This window comes from Leucoraja erinacea, chromosome 7, assembly GCF_028641065.1.
Source record: "Leucoraja erinacea ecotype New England chromosome 7, Leri_hhj_1, whole genome shotgun sequence".
Classification (NCBI taxonomy): domain Eukaryota; kingdom Metazoa; phylum Chordata; class Chondrichthyes; order Rajiformes; family Rajidae; genus Leucoraja; species Leucoraja erinaceus.
Window position 1 is genome coordinate 69,782,984 of NC_073383.1, and position 25,859 is coordinate 69,808,842.

The 25,859-nt window shown below is 45.2% G+C and overlaps 1 long non-coding RNA gene across 1 annotated transcript; it reads right to left on the reverse strand.

Annotated features, from left to right (window-relative positions):
• Positions 1-450: 450 nt before the first annotated feature.
• LOC129699095 (uncharacterized) lies at positions 451-12,422 on the reverse strand. The gene is made up of 3 exons (XR_008723781.1): positions 12,081-12,422; positions 10,016-11,520; positions 451-2,720 (listed from the first exon to the last, which is right to left on the reverse strand). It is a non-coding gene; the product is annotated as an uncharacterized LOC129699095 (long non-coding RNA).
• Positions 12,423-25,859: the final 13,437 nt, after the last annotated feature.

Genomic DNA, 25,859 nt, shown 5'->3' on the forward strand with positions numbered 1-25,859 from the left:
GTATAATTGTGTTTTAAAACTACTAATGATGCTCTCTCCCAATACCCAAGGCAGTTGTGAAGCATGGACTCGTTCCACGGCATGAGGTCACAGAGCTTTGAAATCTTCACGAAGTCACTCACGAGACTCCGAAGTAAAATAGTAAGATTAAACGAGAACTTACCAGTTTGAAGTTTGATCTGTATTTTATGAGGAGTTACGATGAGGGATTTCGTGCCCTCCGCTCCCACCCTCGTATGATCATATCAAAAACTGGTATCTCTTTGATAATCTTACTATGTTAGATCATTATAGGTTCCTGTGACCTCACACCGCTGCTTTGAAGTATGACACGCATGCGTGGAAGCGGGGTTCTTCACGAAATCCCTCATCGTAACTCCTCATAAAATACAGATCAAACTTCAAACTGGTAAGTTCTCGTTTAATCTTACTATTATGAGGCATAGATAAGGTAGACAGTCAGAATAATTTTCCCAGGATTTCAAAAGTCAAATACTAAAGGGCATAGCTTTAAGGTGAGAGGGGCAAAGTTTAAAGGAGATGTGCAGGGCACATTTTTTTACAGAGGGATGAGTGCCTGGAATGCGCTGTCGTGGTTGGTGGTGGTGGCAGATACGATAATGGCATTTAAGCGACCTTTAGATAGGCACATGGGTGTGCAGGGAATGGAGGGATATGGATTATGTGGCTGCAGATATGAGTTGGTCTTGGCATCATGCTAGGCATAGACATTGTGGGTCGAAGGCCCTGTTCTTGTGCTGTATTGATCTATGTCCTATGTTCTATATTCAGATAAGACAACATAAGATAACTGGTGGAAGGAATAGAAGGGATTTGAAAAAAAATGCCTTCATCTTTTGGTTGGTGGTGGTTTGAAGTTCACTGCTTAACAGAGCAGTAGAGTTGAGGACATGACTTGAGAATGAAGGGACAGAAGTTTAGGGGTAACATGAGGGGGAACTTCTTTACTCAGAGAGTGGTGGCTGTGTGGAATGAGTTTCCAGTGAAGGTGGTGGAGGCAGGTTCGTTTTTATCATTTAAAATAAATTGGATAGTTATATGGACGGGAAAGGAATGGAGGGTTATGGTCTGAGCGCAGGTATATGGGACTAGGGGAGAATACGTGTTCGGCACGGACTAGAAGGGTCGAGATGGCCTGTTTCCATGCTGTAATTGTTATATGGTTATATAGAGCAAGTAATTCTCTTTGCATTAAAAACATTCTTAGATGAAGGCTTGTAATGTTGCTTCTTCTTGCACAAGTTGGAGGACAACTTGTTCTATTTGATCTTATTTGATTGAGCACATCAGGTTGATTGCATTCGTCGAAACAGGGTGGACCACGTGAAGGTTGCAATCTCCCACCTCTTTGTTATGCTGTAAGTACAGGTTGATAGACCAAGAGCAGAGAAATGGGATTGAATGAACATTTCTGTTTCAACCAACATGACAATTAATTCTCTTGTGTTGTGAACTTCTTTTGATTTTATTCCGTCTGAAAAATCTAATGATCTTTGTTGAGCAGATTTCCATTTTCCCAATGTTGTTGGACATTGGTTCGATTGGTAGATATCGATTAACCCCATACATAACAGACATTTCCCTAACCCAATAATACCACAGCTCATACATTGTATAAGAAAGAAAGCTCTTGAAGGAAGCTAACAAGAACAAACATTGAAACATGTGCCCTGAGATTCAAACAATTTCTCCAAGGCTCAACAGTTCGACCAATCATCAATTAACAGGATGACCATCTTGCACCATTATGTATACTGTTTACAATGCTTTTGCAGCAAACCAATAGAAATGATGCATTTAAGGTTAGTTTGCAAAACCACTACACATGTTATCAATTTAAGAGAAACAGGGAGAACACCTGTACCCCTTACCATCCTGCATATCAGTCTGAGCCTAGACTGGCTGGAGCCAATCAAAGCCAGTAAAGTTCAGCTGACAAGGTTAAGCAATTCTGACACATGCAGGGATCCTTCATTTTATGTGTCTTTAATTTAGCATATAATTCAGTACACATCCTAGGTGTCTCCATCTCTCCTTATCTCCTTCAATAGCCTCTTCTTGTAATCGAACAATTCTTGGATGGTCAGCATCAGCTTCTCCTAGGGGGACTTGTTAGTTACACTTTTAGTCTGCCTCATCATTCTAGGTACCACCACCTTACGTTCCGATGATACTCCTTTGGCTACTAAATCGGCATTATGATTTCCAATGTCTACTGGGGTCTGTCCTTTAGTATGGGCACTACATATTATTACAGAGATTTGTCTGGGTAGCATTAAGGCCTTCAATAAATTTGTCACCAATTGTTTGTGTGATATTTGGGTTCCTGCAGAAGTTAGAAATGCCCTATTCCTCCACAATTGTCCAAAATCATGCACCACCCCAAATGCATATCGAGAATCAGTGTAGATTTTTACTTTTAGATCCTTCCCCAATAATACAAGCCTGAATTAAAGTGAATAATTCAGCTTATTGCACTGAATAGGGTGATTCAAAAGCAGCTGCTTCTACAATTTCTGTCTTTTGATTAATAATTGTATATCCAGACAACCTCTCACCCCGCGGTCCAATGGATGCATTACCGCCCACATATAATGTGATGTCAGGGTCATCCATGGGTACATCCCTCAAGTCCTCTCTCACTGATGTTTCCTCCTCTATAACAAATAAACAGTCGTGTCCTGCTTCTGCTCGCTCTTCTGGGGGTGAAATGAGAAAAGAGGTTGGGTTAATTCATGTACAGTCTTTAAACTGCAATTTCAGACTGTTCAACGGGTAGATCTCATACGTATTTTGGCGGGACATTGTCAAATGCTGGGTTTGAAGCTGCCTCAACAATACCGATACCGAATGTGAACTGTCGACGACAATTTCCTGCTGGAGTGTCAAATTAGCAGCCGGTTGTAAACTATTGTAGATTGCAGTTAAGATTTGAGTGCAAAGCGGGTGTCCCCTAGCTACTGGATCTAATTTTGAGGAGTATTATGCAACCGGTCTATGTCTATCCCCATGCTTTTGCATTAATACGGAAGTGGCACAATCAAATAGAATTGTAGAATACAGCTGGAAAGGACGATCGTATAATGGCCTTCCCAATGCCAGGGCTCACATCAATGATCTTTTTTTCGTTCTCAAATGCTTCCTGTGCCTCCTTTGTTAGTTTAAATTCACCCTCCTTGCTAGTACAGACCCGACTCGGCCCTGGAGCTGCGGCGGCGGCGGTAGCAGTCCGGAGACCCGACTCGGCCCTAGAGCTGTGACAGCGGCAGCGGCGGTACCGGGGACCCGACTCGGCCCTGGAGCCGTGGCGACTGCAGCGACCACTCGCGGTGTTCGAACCGTCGCCTCGGCGCAGAGGGAGAACAAAGAGGAAGAGACCGAGACTTTAAGTTTTGCCTTCCACCACAGTGAGGAGGTGTTTGGTGAACTCACTGTGGTGGATGTTAAATTTGTGTTGATTGTGTGTTTTTGTCATTTTTAAAAAAATTATATGTATGACTGCAGGGAAACAACATTTCGTTCAGACCGGAAGGTCTGAATGACAATAAACAAATCTAAGTCTAAGTCTAAGTCTAAGTCTAGTATAGGGTGTTAACTCCTTTGTTTCTAGAGCTATATTTGGAATCCAGTGTCTGCAATAATTGACCATGCCCAGCATTTGTTTGGCTTCTTTTTGGACTGGAAATTTGCAAATAGGTTTGAGTCTGCTCTTCTCAAGACTTCTTTCAGTGGCCGAAATTATAATCCCTAGAAATTTTACTTTCTCCTGAGCTACCAGTACCTTTGATGGAGAAGCCACATATCCTAGATCGGCTAGATGATTTAATAGTTGTGCACTGTCTTCCCGATTACTGGATTCATCTTTACTAGCCACCAATAGGTCATCAACATACTGTACTGATGTTGAATTCATTTTAAACTTTAAAGTTCTTAGCTGATCCTGCAGACACCTGGAAAATAAAGTAGGCGAGTTGACAAATCCTTGAGGCAACCTGGTCTAGGTATATTGTTGGCCCTTGTAGGTGAAGGCAAACAAATATGGGCTGTCTTCATGAAGAGGAAGAGAAGAGAATGCATATTGTAAGTCGACTATTGACAAGACTTTGGCTGCAGCAGGTATTTGGGCTAGGATATGAGCAGGATTTGGAACTAGGACAGGAAGTGGTTCTACATCTGAATTGATTTCCCTTAAGTCTTGTACGAGTTTATATTGACCCTCCTTTTCTGGTTTCACAACGGCAAGAATAGGAGTGTTACAGATAGATTGGCACTTCGCCAATATTCCTTGTTCTAGCAAACCCCAAATTAATTTGTCTATGCTGCTCATGGTCTGCAGTTTCAATGGATATTGTTGGATTGAAGGAATTGTTACCCCTTTCTGGAGAGCTACACAGATGGGATTGATGTTCACACATCCATACATGTCCTCCACCCGTACTTGAGGTTTCACAGACTCGTATACCTCACTCCCCAGATGATGAAGTAAGTGGGTAACAACCTTCCTTAGGGCCTGGTAAAATTCAACAACAAATTGATTAGACGAATCTTGCTTCAGGTAATTATTCGGGTTTGCCAAGGTAATTGCCTTTCTTACCATCATTCCTAGGTCTTTAGCTCTAGCCGGGACATTCACCCTTCGAGTGATGTGAGGAGTAGTTCTTTTACATAACTAGCATATTCCGCAACTCCCTCTTTCCCTTCCACTAGTGCCATTATTTCTATTTATCATTCCTGTCCTTTGTATGATTTAAAGAAGGTTTCCAGCTCACTATTCTTCCTACTTCTATCGTAAGCCAGTATAATATGCAGTGGGGGTTCTTCGTCCAGATCTAAGGACCACCATTGAGAGGTCACTATGGAGAAACATTGTCATGCAGGGACCCAGGGGGTCACTGTTATGCCTCTATCGCCACATACTATTTTTAGTTGGAAAGCACTGAGTAAAGGGCCTGTCCCACGAGCATGCGACCTGCATGCGGCAAGCGCGACCTAAAGGGCCGGTCCCACCAGCATGCGCCTGCATGCGGCAAGCACGACCTAACGTGGTCGCTTGAGCCGTACGGCATGCGGCAAGCGCAACCAAACCAGAAGCGGGAGCCGCGCGGAGGTCGAGTGAGTGGCACGGCGTCGAGGCCGCTGCGGACCGGCAGGCCGTTGCCGCGCGGAATTTTTAAACACGGTCAATTTTTCGGACCCCCTCGCGATGTCGGGACCAGCTCCACACAACTCCATACGGCTCCGGCGATCGAAGTGGGACCGGCCCCGCGAGGCCATACGGCTCAAGCGACCACGTTAGGTCGCGCTTGCCGCATGCAGATGGGACCGGCCCTTTAGGTCGCGCTTGCCGCATGGAGTCGCATGCTCGTGGGACAGGCCCTATAATCTCTCACCATCAGGTTGCAATCTAATCCGGTGGTTTTCACAAATCTATGTTTGATTGTCTTTCCTCCATGCACTCCATCGACTGGCTCAGAGATGGGATACTGGCAAATGTGTCCTTGACACCCAGACAGATTCTGAACTTCTCTTGATTCTGGTAAATTATAAATTGATTCAAGAGATTACATGGATGCGCTTGTGTCTACTAGGAAAGTGCAGATTTTACCTTCAACCTGTAGAGGCAACATAGGTTCCTCATCAGACTTGCACCCAGTCACTACCAGGTTTGCTAATCGTAGGTGTGTAAATGGGTTACTCTGAGAAAAGGAGATTTGCCCCTTGGCTCCTGATTTTCCTGCCTGTGCTCTCTAGGGTCCTGTTGATCCCTCCATCCCTCCAGTTTCTAATCCGTAAACACTCCCACAAGCAGCAACGCAAATGATGGTCTGCGGACTTAACACGATCTAAATCTTAATTTTAAATTCTTAATATACTATAAGTTTATTTACATACATAGAATATTTACAAAATCTGGATCCTATGACAATACGAAAAGCTAGATTTTTACAATTTACAAAATGATTTAAAGCACTAGCGTACAATTCACGAACACTCGATCTCAACGCTGCGTCACGCTGTTATCACACAGTGAACCTCTCACTCTGATACCGAAGATTTCCCCCTTCAAAGTTTACTCTTTGCTGAGGGGTACTACTCCGTAAATGACTACTTTTCCTCCGAATGTTACTATCCCTCTGTTAAGACTGGACTTCTATAGGGGGACCTCTATCCTTCCTCTCTAAGTTTGACAGAAGTAGGGATACCCTTCGCTATTCGCATTACTTTTCATGAAGTAAATCAGGTTCCCGTCTCTCAGGTACTCTTCGCTATCAGGTACTAGTCAACAATCGACCAGAGGATTACTATTCACGGTTGATCAGCCAATATTCGGAATTGATCACGGACATGCGCCAACTCCGAAGTTGTCTATACAGGAATTCAAATTGCACCTTTACTCGCAGAACTTTAATATGAAATTCAGTATTTGAAAATTTGGCTTTGCAAATATAGACTTGAAATCGAACTCCTAATTTTAGTGCGTATCTCTTCTACTACACAGGCTCTTGAATCAACTAAAATTGCCCAGTTGAATTCTTGAATGGACTGGAGTATTCCGGCCAATCTATACTCTGTCCATCCAAGCCCAATACCTTCTCGAGGTTCTTTGTCCGTCATTTCAGGTAGAGACACAGATATCTAAGCACAGACACTCCTCTCTGCTGGGCTCCGAGGGTCCAGCGCCTAGCCGCTTCGCGCTATGAGTTATCGATACCGATTTTCGAAGCGCACCTTTTCAATTTGTGCTCCCGGCAAAGATCCAATCGAAGGCGAGACCTGTATTTTAGTCCCCACCAATTGGATACCAAGTCTAACCCTGGGCCACGCCTCGCCCGATGAAGCGCGTTTGGTTCTCGTGAAAGAAGCTGCAGTCTGCCAACTACGACCAAAGTTTTGGGCCTCTAACCTAGGAAAGGATCTCTAATCCAACCCCAACAGGGTCTCTAACCCCACCCTGGTTTTATGGACCCCTAACCCAAAGGCATGCTAACCACTAACCCGTGCTTGCTAGACCGTTTCGATTAGACCCTTTCCAAGCCCGCGAATGATTGATCCGCTCCGACTGATGAAGAGCCGAAAATCGATGCGTAATCTGCAACGTGGGCCTGATTTCTGCACTCGCGATCTAAACAGCTCAACACTCCTGATCACAAACATGTTTGGGGGTCTTTTGAGATCCTGGATGAGCCCCCAATGTAAATTGCTCATTTCTAAGCTTCCCCCCAGTCTAGTTTCAGTAAAAACACCGAACCAAGCACTTGAAACAACTAAATTTTATTTTAACAAAAGCGCATTACAGTTCAACTACAGCACGTGTTAAACCCCTCTAGGCCTCGTTCAGACAGAGACACTCCAGAGGATCACGGAGTCCCAAACGCTCTCCCAGAAGATCGACCCTGGACCTCGAGGTAGAAGACTTTTATATGTCCCGGGACCTCGAGGGGTCGAACCACAGGGGGGTGGTCACTTAATAATCCAATTACAGATATCGATTAACCCCATACATAACAGACATTTCCCTAACCCAATAATACAACAGCTCATACATTGTATAAAAAAGAAAGCTCTCGAAGGAAGCTAACAAGAACAAACATTGAAACATGTACCCTGAGATTCAAACAATTTCTCCAAGACTCAACAGTTCGACCAATCATCAAATAACAGGATGACGATCTTGCAACATTATGTATACTGTTTATAATGCTTTTGCAGCGATCCAATAGAAATGATGCATTTAAGTTTAGTTTGCAAAACCGCTATACATGTTATCAATTTCAGCGAAACAGAGAGAACACCTGGACCCCTTACCATCCTGCATATCAGTCTGAGCCTACACTGGCTGGCGCCAATCAAAGCCTGTAAAGTTCAGCTGACAAGGGTTAAGCAATTCTGACAAGTGCAGGGATGCTCTATTTTATGGTGTATTTAATTTAGCCAATATTAACATCTCCTCCTTTCCCCCCACTCCTCTTCCCCCCAACTCCTCTCCCCCCCCCCCCCTCTGCTCTCGCCCCTTCCTCTCTCCCCCCCCTCCTCCCCCCCACCACTCCCCCCCTCTGCTCCCCTCCTCTCCCCCTCCTCCTCTGCTCCCCTCCTCCCTCCCCCCCCCCCTCTCTGTGCCTCTGTGTCGCTCTGTGTCCCTCTGTGTCCCTCTTTGTGCCTTTGTTTCCCTCTCTATTTCCCTCTATGTGTCCCTCTCTCTCTACCCACCTCCCTCTCTAGCCATGCTTGTGAGTTGGGGGCTATGTGTGAGTGAATAGGGTGGGGATAGGGGTAAAAGGAGCGAATGAAAAAAATTAATATAATATCAATGACGGTGATTAGTGTGTGTGTGGGGGGTGGTTAGTGTGTGTGTGTATGTGTGGGGTTGGTTTGTGTGCGTGTGTTACACAGCAGGCCGCCCCCTCACCCTGCAACCGCGTATTGAGGAGACAGGACCTAACGGGTATCACTTGGTCTAGTAACATTTAAAAGCCATTTGGACAGGGGCATAAATAGGAAAGGTTTGGAGGAATATGGGCCAAATACAGGCAGATGGGACTAGTATGGATGGGGCAACTTGGTCGGCATGGGCTAGTTGGGCCGAAGGCCCTGTTTCCCTATAGTATGACTGTATGACTATGACCCCCTCCACCTTGCCTAGGTCATTCTGACAGCAGCTCCCTAGTCTGCGAAACCTACCATCAAGAAGGATAAGGGCAGCAAGCAGATGGGTAACCAAGTTGCACACTTATCACCACTGCTTCATTGTCACTAAGTCTAAATCATGCAAGTACCATCTTCAGAAGCACAGCACTAGCCCAACAAGAAGGTTTACCACCACCTGTCCATGGGCAATTAATACTGGCAATGACCAAATCCAGACCGCTAGATGCTAATCCACCCATCCACCCAAGAAGGGATTCGGCCTGAAATGTTCCCTATTTCCTTCGCTCCATAGAAGCTGCTGCACCCGCTGAGTTTCTCCACCATTTTTGTGTACCTGCCAAGTGAAATTAATTGTTTTTTCTCTCCCCCTCACTCCCCCGATGAAATTAATTGTTTTTTTCCCCCCCCCTCACCCCCCCCCCCCCCCCCCCCCCCCCCCCCCCCCCCCCCCCCCCCCCCCCCATGTACTGAAGGGTTCTGACTCAAAATGTCAACTGGCCCTTTTCTCCAGAGATGCTGCCTGGCCCGCTGGCTTTCTTATTTCCTACTATTTGTGGAGTACAGTTCTTATATCTCTCACTGAAGAAGAAAGTCACAAAACATTTGTTTGACAAATCCACAATTGCCTGTTAATAATTCCCTGGTCTCAGCTTCAAGAAATGTTACAAAATTTTGAGATTTTAAAAATCAAGTCTGTAATTTATCCCATCAGATAAAGCACAAAAATAAGTTTTATTTGACACCTAATTCACTTTCATATCTTCAGTATTAAAAAAAGTTATGGCCATTTTCATACTCGGAAATTAGCATCTTGTTCCCTATTGCTTTTCCATTGACTTAACACAAAAGCTGTGATCGAGGACAGTCAAAAGCCCATAACTTTCTTAAAAATTAAGAGAACTGAAAGAAATGTTCAGTTATTATAGATTGAAGCATTCTGAAACAAATATGAAACAATCTTACTTAGATGACTTGAAATTAAAGTATATAATTAAACATCTATCAATTTCTTAAGAATAGATTAACATTTTTAAATAGCCTAAGTGTCCAAATAACATTCACACAAGAATTCACATTGTCATGGATTTATAGGCCAAATGGAAGGAATTTCATGTTTAATACCTGTAAATTAATGGCCATTAATTTACCAATGGCCATCATCTTGCGAGTGGGTTTTTCTGGAACGCAATCAATTGGAACGTTGCGGTTACAGTGAATTTAAACCTGTATCGGCATGAAAAATACCTCCGGTTCGTATGGGGAAAAAAATAACTTTCGCAACTTAAAATGTGAATTAAAGGCATCTTAAGGAGCACTTTTATACATAAAATAAATGTCTTTTGTTTACCTGTCCGTGCGTGAAATCCGTCCCCGTTGTCGTCGTTGACGGCTTTAGAAGCTGATTTTAAAATTACTCCAGCGCTGAACCTGTCGGGCGATTAAAAAAAAAATACACAGAACGCCCGTCGGAACGATTCTTCAGCAAAAGCTTGCATTCCAACCAAATATAATCCAGGGCAAGGTAGGAAAAAAAACGCGTTTTAACCCCCCCCCTCAAAGGCGCCAAAATCGCGCACATGGCCAGTGGCAGAATTGCAGAGCCGCTGAAGGTAAGTATTGTAACATACCTATTTCATGGGATCAACATTTGCTCCTTTTTTAAATATATTTGCAGATGCTCTTTCAATCCATTTATGTATTTCTCACTAGTTTGCTTTCATCTTCCATTTCCTTCCTCTTAATTTCTTTAGTCACTCTTTACAAGCTTGAAAATTCACCCAGTTCTCAGGCCTGTTACTGTTGTGTGTAACTTTATAAGGCTTTTCTTTAAATTTAATACCATTCTGAACATCTTAGGTGAACCACAAAGTATCACTTTTCCCATGGAGTCTTTATATCTCAATGGAATGTGTACATTAGTTTAGAATTATATTTTAAAAATCCTTCTGTCTGCCACAACCTACGAACCATATAACCTTTTAGTTTAAGTTCCCAATCTATTTCATCTAACTTTCCCATTGTGCCCTGTGTAATTGCCTTGATTTAAGTTTAAATCTTTAGCTTCAGACTTAAACTTGTCAATCTCAAACTAAATGTGAAGTTCCATAATGTTATACTCACTATTCCCGAGGGGATATCCAAGCATGAGATTGTTAATTAACCCTATCCAGTTACATATGAATGGATCCTAACATATCCCAAATTGGACCAACACTTTATTGTCCTTGTCAAGGAGTCATAGAGGTACACCATGCAGAAACAGCCCTTTTAGCTGCTGAGTCCCCACTATCCACTTTCTGTCCCTTTTCAGTTCTATCTCAATCCAAATTCATAGTCAAGGCTGAGTAGTGCAGAGCCTGGAAAGATGCCAACACCAACAACGGTGAGAGCACAGTGAAACCACCAGGTTTTGACCTCCATCGCAAGCAATGGCGAACCCTGAACAGAATCCGCGCCCTCCATGCAAGAACAGCCCATCACCTGCATAAGTGAGGGATGACAGACAGCCCTGCTTGCAACTGCGGACATCCAGACCAGACCACCCCACACATCATGAATGACTGCCCACTGAGGCTTTTCCCTGGTGGCATCAAAGCCATCCACCCAGTAACTGATGCTGTCCTGGCCTGGATGTCTACCCTTGATCTACAACTTTAGGCTATGCACGCACACGCAAGATGAAGAATATTGGGTCAATCCATTTTTTCGTATTTATGCCACAAATTAATTTAACCTGCAGTGAATGCTTGATGTATTCATGTAAAGAACATGCAATCCTGGCTCTTTACTCCCATCCCCCCTCACCACACTGTTTGCCTTTCTCTGAGGCACTGTTCCAATTACATGTCCTACCTCTTCCAACCTCATCTATTGCGTCCGCTGCTCTAGATGTCAGCAGATCTATATCGGTGAGACCAAGCGGAGGTTGGGCGATCGTTTCGCCGAACACCTCCGCTCGGTCCGCAATAACCAAGCTGACCTCCCGGTGGCTCAGCACTTCAACTCCCCCTCCCACTCCGTCTCCGACCTCTCTGTCCTGGGTCTCCTCCATGGCCACAGCGAGCAGCACCGGAAATTGGAGGAACAGCACCTCATATTCCGTTTGGGGAGTCTGCATCCCGGGGGCATGAACATCGAATTCTCCCAATTTTGTTAGTCCTTGCTGTCTCCTCCCCTTCCTCAGCCCCCCTGCTGTCTCCTCCCATCCCCCAGCCTTCGGGCTCCTCCTCCTTTTCCCTTTCTTGTCCCCGCCCACACCCGCCCCCGATCAGTCTGAAGAAGGGTTTCGGCCCGAAACGTTGCCTATTTTCTTCGCTCCATAGATGCTGCTGCACCCGCTGAGTTTCTCCAGCTTTTTTGTGTAACCTTCGATTCTCCAACATCTGCAGTTCCTTCTTAAACACATGTCCTACCTCTGTCTGGGACATTCTGCTTTTCATTCCTATTCATTCATTCTACATTTCATTCTACTGTTACTTTATCACTTCTCGTTCACTAACCTGAACCCACCCTCGACCAGTGCCGCGTGGCAGTCTTGTCTTGCCCGCTGCTAAATTGTCAACCTACCAAACTCCCGACTCAACTTCAACTCTATCTCCAGCCCCTGGAAACACTGTTTGCATGTGGACTGGAAGGATGGGGAAAAATAAACTGAACAGTGGCGCGGCTGGTGGAGCTGCTGCCCGACAGCGCCCGAGACCCTGGTGCGATCCTGACCCCGGGTGCTGCCTGTGTGGAGTTTACACGTTTCTCCCTATAACTGTGTGGGTTTCCTTTGAGTGCTCTGGTTTCCTTCCACATCCCAAAGACATGCGGGTTTGTACGTTTATCAGCCTCGGTAATATTACCCCCCTTGTGTGCAGGGAGTGGATGCAGAAGTGGTAACTTTGAAATGGTGTGAACGGGTGATCGATGGCCGGCGTGGAGTTGGTGGGCCGAATGGCCTGTTTCCATGCAGTATCTCTAAATTAAAACATCGTAGAAACATAGAAATATAGGAAATAGGTGAAGGAGTAGGCCATTCAGCCCTTTGAGCCAATGGAAACATAGAAAATACGTGCAGGTGTAGGCCATTTGGCCCTTCGAGCCAGCACCACCATTCAATATGATCATGGCTAATCATCCAGAATCAGTACCGCATTCCTGCTTTCTCCCCATATCCCTTGATTCCTAGCCCTTAGAGCTCTATCTAACTCTCTCTTGAATACATCCAGTGAATTGGCCTACACTGCCTTCTGTGGCAGAGAATCCCACAGATTCACAACTGTCTGGTTGAAAAAGTTTATCCTCATCTCAGTTCTAAATGGCCTACCCCTTATTCTTGAACTGTGACCCCTGGTTCTGGACTCTCCCAACTTGCAGATCAATTTTCCTGCATCTAAGCCTGTCCAATCCCTTAAAAAAAAATTATGTCTCTATAAGATATCCTCTCGTCCTTCTAAATTCCAATTAACTCCACCGGATTTTCCGTGATAATGCACAGCAGGGGAACAGGTGAAGTATATTCCAGAGATTTTCCAGCCGCAGAGCTGAGGGAAAATCCCTCTTTCCTAGTAAACCATGGCTCAGTGGTGATAGTTAGTTCCTGATACTCTGCAGTATCAGGAACTAACTATCACCGCTGAGCCATGGTTTACAGCCTGTTCACCATGAGTGTAAAGACAGCTGAGGCAAGCTCAGTTTCATGTCTGTCATGCCAAGCAGCCAGAGGGCAGGGTGGAGAAAGATGAAAAACTGAAAGAAGCTGATTATTTTCCCTTTCAAACTTTATGAAATAATCTTTGCCAAAAAGGGAGGGTCAGCAGAGAGAAGGGGATAAAGTAAAATTTAATTTGAAGTTGGTATTACATATCCTTCTTATGCGTGACATAAGACACTTTGCACACAATGAGATTCCGCAAATAGCGATGCCTTTCATCACAGAGGTGCTGCGGGTAGTGCAGCTGGCCTGCCGCTCCCAGGGTTCGAGCCTGACATCCAACGCTGACCATATGGAGTTTGCTTGCTCGCGCTGTGACTGCATAAGTGTACCCTTGGTTCTCCGGTTTCCTCCCACATCCCAAAGATATTCATTTGTGTCATGTTAATGGAAGGCGGTAAATTATCCCCAGTGGCTGAGCGCAGGTGAGTGGTAAAAGATTCAGGAGGCAGTTCAAGATTTGTGTGAGGGAGAATGTGTTACGGGAATATACAGTAAGTGTAAAATATTATTGATAGGGAAAGGGATTGATCCGGTAGGCGGCGCGACTCACGCCAGCAGCAGCCTCTGCAGCCTGTTCGCGTTTTTATTATTTTTTGTCTGTGTTTTTATGTAGTTTTTGTTATTTTATGTTGGGGTGTGTGTGTGTGGGGGGGGGGGGTGGGGTGGGGGTGGGGGGGGGGGAAACTTTTGAATCTCTCCCTGCACTGGAGACCCGACCTTTTCTCGTCGGGTCTCAGTTGTCGTTGGGGCCGCAACGAGGAGCGGCCTCCAACAGGAAGAAGCCGGGGACTCAGGTGCCGACTCACCTCACCGTCGCGGAGCTGGCCGAGACCGGAGCGGGTGGAGCGGTGGAGGAGCGTGCTGCTGCTGCTGCCGCTGCTGCTGCCGCTGCTGCTGCTGAGTCGGAGGCTGCTGCTGCGGGTCTGTGGACGGCGGCACCGGGAGCCCGCGGGTCCCTGGAGGGAGACCGCTTTTCGGGGCTCCTGCAACGGCGACTTGTCCCGCCCGAGTTGCGGGGTCGAAGAGCTCCTGGAGCGGGGCCTACATCACCGCCCCGCGCGGCTTGGAACGGCCGCGGGACTCTGCGAGCGCACACCGGGGTCTTTAACACCAAGACCCGGTGTGCGACCTCGCACCACCCGGCGTGGCTTTGATGGCCGCGGGACAATCGCCATCGCCAGCCGGGGGCTTTGACTTTGACTCTGACATCGGGGGGGAGAGAGTGCAGTGGAGAGATAAGTTTATTTGGCCTTCCATCACAGCTATGTGATGGATGTTTATGTAAAATGTAATTATGTTGTGTCTGGGGTCTATTTGTGTGTAATGTATGGCTGCAGAAACGGCATTTCATTTGGACCTCCAGGGGTCCAAATGACAATTAAATAGACTATTGACTATTGACTATTGACTATTGGATTGCTTTGAGCTGGTATGGATTCAATGAGAGGAATAGATTGGGGAGGCACACACAGTCTCCTGCCCAGCGTAGGGGAATCGAGAACCAGATGACAGGGGTTTAACGTGAGGGGGGAAAGATGGGAACATGAGAGGGGTAGGTTTTGTCCAACAAAGGGTGGTGGGTGTATTGAACAAACTGCCAGAGGAGGTAGTTGAGGTTGATACCATTGGAACTTATAAGAAACATTTGGACAGGTACGTGGATAGGATAAGTTTAGAAGTATATGGGCCAAATACAGGCAGGTGGAACTAGTGTAAATTGGCCATGTTGGTCAGAGTGGGAAGTTGGGCCGAGGGGCCTGTTTCCACACTGTAGGACTCTATGACTCAATGTGCCAAATGATCCCTTTCAATAACATAGGTGAACAAACAATCTGAAATTAATCATACTTTGCTGCAATTTGTGGAAGGGATGTAACTCAAATGTACTGTTACATAGAAACATAGAAAATAGGTGCAGGAGTAGGCCATTCGGCCCTTAGAGCTTGCACCGCCATTCAATATGATCATGGCTGATCATCCAACTCAGTATCCTGTACCTGCCTTCTCTCCATACCCACTGATCCCTTTAGCCACAAGGGCCACATCTAACTCCCTCTTAAATATACCCAATGAACGGGCCTCAACTACCTTCTGTGGCAGAGAATTCCAGAGATTCACCACTCTCTGTGTGAAAAATGTTTTTCTCATCTCGGTCCTAAAAGATTTCCCCCTTATCCTTAAACTGTGACCCCTTGTCCTGGACTTCCCCAACATCGGGAACAATCTTCCTGCATCTAGCCTGTCCAACCCCTTAAGAATTTTGTAAGTTTCTATAAGATCCCCCCTCAATCTTCTAAATTCTAGCGAGTACAAGCCGAGTCTATCCAGTCTTCTTCATATGAAAGTCCTGACATCCCAGGAATCAGTCTGGTGAACCTTCTCTGTACTCCCTCTATGGCATGAATGTCTTTTCTCAGATTAGGAGACCAAAACTGTACGCAATACTCCAGGTGTGGTCTCACCAAGACCCAGTACAACTGCAGAAGAACCTCCCTGCTCCTATACTCAAATCCTTTTGCTGTTGGACTCCCCGAGTATTTTTGAAAAGTGCCAACAACTCTAGTGCTCAGTTTATTATGCTCTGATTAACACCTCTGCAGTGTAACACTTGGTTATGTACCCAAATGTTGCCTTGATTACCTGCCCAAACATTAGAGTAGGGCTTGAACCCACACCCTTCTCGTCCACAAGGGGCAGCACAGTGGCACAGCGTTGGAGTTGTTACCTCACAGTGCCAGAGACCCAGGTTCGATCCTGACTATGGGTGCTGTCTGTATGGAGTTTGCACGTTCTCGCCGTGAGCACACGGGTTTTCTCCGGGTGCTCCTGTTTCCTCACACACTCCAAAGACGTACAGAGTTGTAGGTTAATTGGCTTTGGTAAAATTGTGAATTGTCCCTAGTGTGTAGGATTGTGCTAGTGTATGGGGTGATCGTTGGTCAGCGTGGACTCGTTCAGCTGAAGGACCTGTTTCTGCGATGCATCTCCAAAGTAAAGTGAGAATATTGAACAGGTTGACACTTAAACATGAACTGATTGTATCCCTTGCAAAGAAAATAAGTTGCTGCAAGATCTCAGTGGGTAAAACTGCATCTGTGGAGGCAAAGGAATTGTCGATGTTTCGGGTCAAGACCCTGCATCAGGTCCTCATCTCAACCTGTATCATCAACCATCTCTTTGCATCCACAGCTACTGCTTGACTTGCCGAGTTCACAAGTTATAGTAGAATTAGGCCATTCCACCTATCAAGTCTACTCCGCCATTCGATCATGACTGATCTCTGCCTCATAGTCCCATTCTCCTGCCTTCTCACCATATTCTTTGACACACGTTCTAATCAAGAATTTGTCTATCTCTGCCTTAAACATATCCACAGCCTTCTGTGGCTATGAGTTCCACAGATTAACTACCCCCTGACCAAAGAAGCTCCTCCTCACCTCCTTTCTAAAAGAGCGTCCGTTAATTTGGAGGCTATGACCTCTGGTCCTAGACTCTCCCACCAGTGGAAACATCCTTTCCACATCTACTCTATTATTAGTCATTATTCTGTAAGTTTCAATGAGGTCCTCCCTCAACCTTCTAAACTCCACGAGTAGAGGCCCAGTGCTTTCAAACGTTCATCATATGCCAGCCCACTCATTCTTGGAATCATTCTTGTAAACCTCCTCTGGATCCTCTCCAGGGCCAGCACATACTTCCTCAGATATGGAGCCCAAATTTGCTCACAGTACTCCAAATGCGGCCTGACCAGCGCCCTATCGAGTCTGAGCATTACATCTCTGTTTTTGGATTCCAGTCCTCATGATATAAATGAGAGCATTGAATTTGCCTTCCTTACTACATTTTCGACTAGCAAATTATTTTTTGGGGAGTCCTGCATCAGCACTCTTCCCCCCCACGTATCTTAGCATCATCTGCAAACTTGGCCACAAAGCCTTCCCCTTATCCAAATCATTAATATACGACGTGAAGAGAAGCAGCCCAAGCACTGACCCTTGAGGAACTCCACTAGTCACTGGCAGCCAACCTGAGAAAGCGCCTTTTATTGCAACTCTTTGCCTTCTGCCATCCAGCCAACCCCCTATCCATGCTAGTATCTTCCCTTTAATGCTATGGGCTCTCATCTTACCTAACAGCCTGACATGCGGCACCTTATCGAAGGCCTTCTGAAAATCGAGGTAAACAGCATCTACAGCTTCCCCTGTCTGTCCTGCTATTAACTTCAAAGAACTCCAGCAGATTTGTCAGGCAAGATCTTCCCTTCACAAAACCATACTGACTTCGGCCTATTTTATTCAAGTACGGCGTAACCTCATCCTTTATAATTGACTAAAATCTTACCAACAGTTACCAAAGTTCTATCCAGCAGCTTATTCTTTGCTCAGATCCACCATCTGCAGCATCGGTGTCGTGGTTTTCTCCCTTCATGTTTCTGCACATCATGAAATGGTGATCTATTCAGTGCCACTTTTCCGTTAAACCTTTTTACGGGGTTAACATGACTGTCACTGAATCAAAGCAATTCATTGCTTAGCCTCAGCTTGCAAGGGATGTGCTGCTGGAATGTTTCTTCTTCAGAAACCCCCTTTTATCTGTTCAAAGTTGAGTTTGATGTGACAAATTGTTGTTCTCACTTCACTCCTGCCACCGGAAGAATGTATAAGAGCATGAAAATTGTAACATCCAGGTTCAGGAGTAGATTCGTCCCTTCAACTATCAGGTCATTAAGCACTATAATCTCCAAATAGGCTCTGAATTATGAAACAGTTAGGCATCTTGATTGAGTTGGACATGGGGGGCCTGTTTATGTAAGTAAGTAAGTAAGTTTATTGGACAAGTATTCACATACAATGAATTTGCCTGTATAGCTCTATGACTTGTGTGCTGTATAGCTCTATGACTTTATGACTATTATTAATCAAATGTATCCTCCATTGTAAGCCTTTGGTCCTTTAGGAAGGGTTTCGGGCCCCGATCAGTCTGCTCCAAGAGGGTTTCGAGTTTGGAACTCCAAGGAATTTGCCTTTTGTGTTTTTGACTATTATAATCAAATGTATCCTCCATTGTAAGCCTTTGGTCCTTTAGGAAATACAGATATAACCTGACTGTAGGTAAAATGTCTAACATGAAGAATCCATGTTGTATCTCTAAGCTAAACTAATCTAAATCACGGGTATTTAGACTGCTCTAGATCAAACCACAAAGCAAAGAACAATTTATGTAAGATTTATGAAGAATATGTACATCTTTTAAGGGAAATTTATCAAGCAAACGAGGAAGAACAGAACAGGAAACTATAATATAACTATAAAACTAATAAAGGAATATTGAGTGCCCAATTTATGCAGAGTTTAGGCAATTGAAAGAAGTGTTTTAAGAATATTCACATGTACATTATGCTGCACCATTCACCAATATATTACTTGCCTCCAACATTGTTAGCTAAGTTACATGTTAAAGATTAAATATCTGGGAAATGCTAAATTGGCCAGGCACTATCTGTGAAGGGGGAAACAGAAGTAATGTTTCAGGTTGATGACTTTTCTTCATAGCTGCCTGGACTGCTGAGTTATTTCCTGAATGGGATTTTTGCAAATTTGCAAATGACACAAAGCTGGGTGGCAGTGTGAACGGTGAGGAGAATGCAGGGCGACTTGGACAGGTTGGGTGAGTGGGCAGATACATAGCAGATACAGTTTAATGTGGATAAATGTGAGGTTATCTACTTTGGTAGCAAAACCAGGAAGGCAGATTACTATCTAAATTGTGTCAAGTTGGGAAAAGGGGAAGTACAACAGGATCTGGGGGGTCCTTGTTCATCAGTCAATGAAAATAAGCATGCAGGTACAGCAGGCAGTGAAGAAAGCTAATGGCATGTTGGCCTTTATAACAAGAGGAGTTCAGTATAGGGGCAAAGAGGTCCTTCTGCAGCTGTGTAGGCCCTAGTGAGACCACACCTGTGTGCAGTTTTGGTCCCCTAATTTGGGGAAGGACATTCTTGCTATTGAGGGAGTGCAGTGTAGGTTTACAAGGTTAATTCCCGGGATGGCGGGACTGTCATGGCGGATGGCGGGGTCGAGGAGTACCTGGAGCAGGGCCTTACATTGCCCGGCGCAGCTTCAACGGCTGCAGGACTTTGCTAGCGCCCGCCGGGGGCTCCAACAACAAGACCCGGAGCGCGGCCTTGCATCACCTGGTTAATGGCCGCGTGACAATTGCCATCGCCCACCGGGGGCTTTGACTCTGACATCGGGAGGGGAATGGCGAGTGCAGGGGAGAGATACGTTTTTTTGCCTTCCATCATCGCGAGGAGGAGATGCGCTGTGATGGATGTCTGTGTAAATTGTGTTGTGTCTTGGGTCTTTTTTTCTTGTGTGTATGACTGTAGAAACAACATTTCATTCGAGCCTCTATGAGGTTCAAGTGACAAATAAATTGTATTGTATTGTATTGTATTATTAAGGGGAGACGAGGAAACACTTTTTCTCACACAGAGTGGTGAGTCTGCGGAATTCTCTGCCGATTCTCTGGATATTTTCAAGAGAGAGCTAGATAGGGCTCTTAAAGATAGCGGAGTCAGGGGATATGGGGAGAAGGCAGGAACGGGGTACTGATTGGGGATGATCAGCCATGATCACATTGAATGGTGGTGCTGGCTCAAATGGCCGAATGGCCTACTGCACCTATTGTCTATTGCCTATTCCAACATTTTCTGGAGTTTTATTTTTGTATATTTCAAATTTCCAAAATTGGCAATATTCAACGTTTGTGCACATTGGAGATCTGCTTTGAAAGCTGTGAACAATGAAATTGCTAATTAAACATCTCCATTAATTTTACCAGTCACAGTTCAATTCTTAAGATATTTAAATTATGTCCCCATTAATCTAACATCAAATGATTAATGTAATCATAGTCATAGAATCATACAGTGTGGAAACAGGTCCTTCAGCCCAACTTGCCCACACCATCTATCATGTCTCGTCTACACTAGTCCCACCTGCCTGCTTTTTAGCCCATATTCCTCTAAACCTGACCAACCATGTACCAGTCTAAATGCCTCAACTACCTCCTCTGGTAGCTCATTCCATACGCCCATCACCCTTTGTGTGAATAAGTTAATCCTCAAGTTCCTATTAAATCTTTCCCCTCTCACCCTAAACCTGCGTCCTCTGGTTCTTGATTCCTCGAATCAATATATAATTACATGCCTGCTTTTAGTTAAATTTAAGACTGCGCAAATCATGTACAAAGCAAGAAATAATTTACTTCCAAGAAATATACAAAAACTGTTTATGGAAAGACAGGGTGGGTATAATTTGAGAGGGGAACATAAGATGGCATTGGTGCTAAGATGGTGCTAAGACTGATGCTAAGATGGCATTGGTGCAATAGCTTACATATATCTTAGGCTAATATGCAATTTCTTAATGTATCTTTGTAATTCTTTGTACTGTTTGATGTGTATATGGACCTGTGTCTGAAATAAAGCTTTAATAATAATTTTTAAAAAACTCATTGTCAGAACAACTCTTAAAAGTATGTGCATAGCAATCTGTGGTGTGAATTTGTGGAATGGTCTGGAACAGGAGATAAAACTTAGGACAAACATAATTCAGTTTAAAAAGATGTACAAAAACACTTGTTTAAAAGGATTTTGGGATGAGGATAGGTGATTGTGAGTGGGATATTTGTTATACTGATTGTATTGGGAAGGGTGATTATAGGGTGATGGGTTGTATATATGACTAAGATATTGTAGTATATGAGGATTTTTTCTTTTATTTTTATTTTTTTCTCTCTTTTTTGTATGGCTTTGTAAATATTTGATTAGTGTATAAATGTAAATAATTTGGTGTACATATAGCTGCTGGTGTATGGTGTACATATGCTGGTGTACATATGGTGTACATATAGCTGCTAAACTTGTATAAGATAATTATAAGCAGTTGAATAAGGGGTGGGAATTAATAAGCTTTGGCTTCTTCCTGCTCCTTTTCGGACACATACGATTTCATTTATTTATAGATATTGTTTATGACACTTTATAAATATTCTTGTTTTGTTTCTTGTATGCTGTTTCACATTTGCCTTTTATTCTTTTATTCTGTTCGAAATAAAGAATGAAATAAAATAAAAAAATAAAAAGTTTGGTGGAAGTTATGATAGGTTACTGGGTTTATGCAGCAGCTAACTGAAAACCCTAGGACGAGATGAGGCCATCATTGCTGATTAATTCTGTAAAACAAGTGAGACCATTTGACCATAAGACATAGGAGCAGAATGAAGCTATTCAGCCCATCGAGTCTATTCAGCTATTCAATAATGGCTGATCTATTTTTCTCTCTCAGCCCCATTCTCCTGTCAAATAGCAGATGAAGACATGGTCATGATGCCTCCCCAAGTTAAATAACCTGCCAATACCTGATTAGTTTGCTCAGTGCTGCCATCCATACCTAACATCACCTGGCATGGCCCTTTAAACTTTATGTTAGACTTTGGAGATACAGCGCGGAAACAGGAACTTTGACCCACTGAATCCACGCTGACCAATGATCACCCCCATACGCTAGCACTGGCCTACGCATTCGGGATCATTTCCCAATTTCACCAAAGCCAATTAACCTACAAACCTGTACGTCTTTGGAGTGTGGGAGGAAACCGGAGCACCCAGAGAAAATGCATGTGGTCACAGGGAGAACATACAAACTCCATACAGACAGAACCTGTAGTCAGGATCGAACCTGGTCACTGGCGCTGTGAGGCAGCAACTCTACCGTTGCGCCACCGTGCCACCACACCGAATGGGGCTACTCAAGACATAATAGTGATGGAAACGGCCTCATAGATTGGGCATCTGCCAATGACCTCATGCTTCTGTATGATCCAAAGGAGCCAAACAGCTTCCATTCAGCCCGCTGGAACACTGGTACAAACCCACACCTAGCGTTTGCCAGTAACACAAAGAACCATCAGCCACCAACCCGCCTGGGTTCTGGAGAAGTTCCTATGGTCACAACTCATCACCACAACACCACTGGTTGCACCAACATCGAGCAAACCTGTGAAGCGGTGGAACTTCCGCAAGGCCGACTGGGACAAGTTCCAATAACTTACCAATGCAGGTGACTCGGGCCTTCCCCCCCCAGACAGGACCAACCTGGACTCTTCCTACCAAGCCTACTGCAACACGCTTATCAGTGCAGGCAAGAAAACCATCCCCTGTGGCTACTAGAGGGATTACATTCCATGTTGGGATGATGGGTGTCAACAGCTATACGAAGATCATACTGCTGCTGGCACCAAAGAGGATTCTGAAACTACTGCCATTACATTGCTCACACGCTTGGATGAGAAACGACAAGAACGCTGGATTGAGACGGTTGAATCGATCGGCTTCACCCACTCGAGCCGTAAAGCGTGGCACACGGTCAACCGCCTGGCCGGCAGAGCTACGTCCAAACCCAGCAAATGCCCAGTGACCGCCAACGCAATCGCATCTGAAACTAGTCAAGAATGGTCGATTCGCAAACTCTGACCGTGATTTCTTGCGCGAAGTGAGCAAAGAGGTGGCCGAGTCATGGAAAACTGACAGAGTGGATACGGACCTAACAATGGCCTTCACCCCCGAGGAAATGACCACAGCACTCAAGATGTTGAAAGCAGGAAAGGCCCCCGGATCAGAGAGCATAAACCAGGAGTTTCTACTACATTCTGGAGATGCTGCTACCAATTGGATCCAACAGTACCTGTCGACCTCTATGGAGAAGTGCAAAATACCAAAGATCTGGCGTCGTGCAACAGTCATCGCTCTCCCAAAGCCGAACAAGCCAAAACGATGATCCAAAAAGCCACCGGCCCATCTCGCTCCTACGTATCCCATATGAACTCCTTGTTGTGCAATTTATGTGCAATGTGACGAATAAAACTGTATTGTATTGTATTGTATTGAGAGGCTGATCCACGGGCGTATCAACCCCATCATGGACCCTCAACTACCCCATGAGCAGGCTGGTTTCTGCCAAGGTCAATCCACTGCGGACCAGGTAACCCTCCTCACCGAAGGCATCAAGGACTGCTTTGAGGCAAATGAGAAGGCAGGAGCAGTTCTTATAGACCTAACACCATGTGGCACCGGGGACTAACTGCAATGCTACTTCGGGCGCTACATCATACCTACATCATGGAGCTGATATCAAACCGCAGCTTTGTGCTTAAGACCAGTGATGGACAGCAGAGAAGGCTACGTGGACTGAAGAATGGCGTCCCACAGGGATCCGTCTTGGCTCCGTTGCTTTTCAACGTGTACATCCATGACCAGCCAGAGACCATCGCTGGAAAATATGGCTATGCTGACGACCTAGCCATCCTGATGAGACACAAAGGGTGGAAGACAATCGATAGCTCCTAGAGTCAAGACATGGGGACTTTGGCAGTATACCTACGATAGTGGCGTCTAAAGCTGAGCGAAGGCAAAACAGTGTCAACAGCATTCCATGTAAACAACAAGGAAGCTAAGCGAGAGCTAGCTGTCTTCGTTAACAACAGGAGCTTGGACTTCCAACAAACATCCACTTACCTCACCGTAAAGTTGGACAGGTCGCTTACATTTCGTCAACACCTGGCTGGTCTCCGCGACAAGGTCATGGCACGTAGCAGCCTCATCCAACGCCTGGCAGGAACAATTTGGAGAGCCAGTCCATCAACTCTTCGCACCTCTGCCTTAGCACTAGTGGATACCCCAGCTGAGTACTGCGCACCCGTATGGAGTAGAAGCAGACATACTAGCCTGGTAGACATGAATCTGAACAGCACCTTGTGAACCATCACTGGGTGCCTTCCACCTACTCCAGTCAAGCAGCTCCCTATACTTGCTGGCATTCCACCTACAGGGATCCGAAGGCAAGCAGCAACTCTGGCACTATCTCGTCGTGCCATGGACCCAGATCACCTCCTCCATCAGGCTATCAGCAGAGAGCAGAGACCACCCCGACTGAAATCCTGTCACCCCTTTGCTCCACATGGAAAACAACTCCTAGCATCCATCCAGCCAACTGAGACAAAAGCACTGGATAGCCACCAAGTGGTCACAGGAGTGGGAGGCAACCTCATCTCCATTACACAGCTACATCTCCTCACCAGATAAAAGCTGTCCAGTGTCCGACCTCCCCAGAGGAGCATGGGTGAAGTTCAACAGACTTTGTACTGGAGTTGGGCATTTCAATGCCAGCGTATGGAGATGGGGGCTCCGCCAGAGCCCAACCTATGAATGTGGAGCAGAACAACAGACAGCCAACCGTGTCATCTCTGTGTGCCCGCTCTACCACCCACCAAATGGAGCTCAGTGCCTGGCTGACATTGACTCAGAGACAACAACAAATGCCTGCTCAACACTCGGCTTGAGATCTAACTATTCCTTTGGTTTATGTTTCATTCGCAAGAAGAAGAAGAAGAAGAAGAAGAAGAAGAAGAGAAGACCGTGCAGACCTTATGACCTAAATTCTCCACCTCTCAATAGACAATAGGTGCAGGAGTAGGCCATTTGGCCCTGCAAGCCAGCATCGCCATTCAATGTGATCATGGCTGATCATCCCCAATCAGTACCCGTTCCTGCCTTCTCCCCATATCCCTTGACTCCGCTATCTTTAAGAGAATTTGATAGACTGATGAACAATGACCCCCAAATCCCATTGTCCTTCCCCTTTTCCCAATGATGCCATTTAGATAGTAATCTACATTCCTGTTTTTGCTACCAGAGTGGATAACCTCACATTTATCCACATTAAACTACATTTGCCATGCATCTGCTCACTCCCCAACCTGTCCAAGTCACCCTGCATTATCTTAGCATCCCCCTCACAGTTCACACTGCCACGCAGCTTTGTGCCACTTGCAAATTTGCTAATGTTACTTTGAATCCCTTCATCCAAATCATTGATGTATGTTGTAAATAGCTGCGGTCCCAGCACAGAGCCTTGTGGTGACTCCACTAATCACTGCCTGCCATTCTGAAAGGGGCCCGTTAATCCCTATTCTTTGTTTCCTGTCTGCCAACCAATTTTCTATTCATGTCAGCACTCTACCCCCAATACCATGGGTCCTAATTTTGCCCACTAATCTCCTATGTGGGACCTTATCAAATGCTTTCTGAAAGTCCAGGTACACTACATCCACTGTCTCTCCCTTGTCCATTTTCCTAGTTACATCCTCAAAAAATTCCAGAAGATTAGACAAGCATGATTTCCCCATCGTAAATCCATGCTGACTCGATCTTGTTACTGCTATCCAAATGTGCGGCTATTTCATCTTTTATAATTGACTCCAGCATCTTCCCCACCACCGATGTCAGGCTAACTGGTCTATAATTCCCTGTTTTATCTCGCCCGCCTTTCTTAAAAAGTGGGATAACATTAGCTACCCTCCAATTCACAGGAACTGATCCTGAACCTATAGAACCTTGGAAAATTATCAACAATGCATTCACGATTTC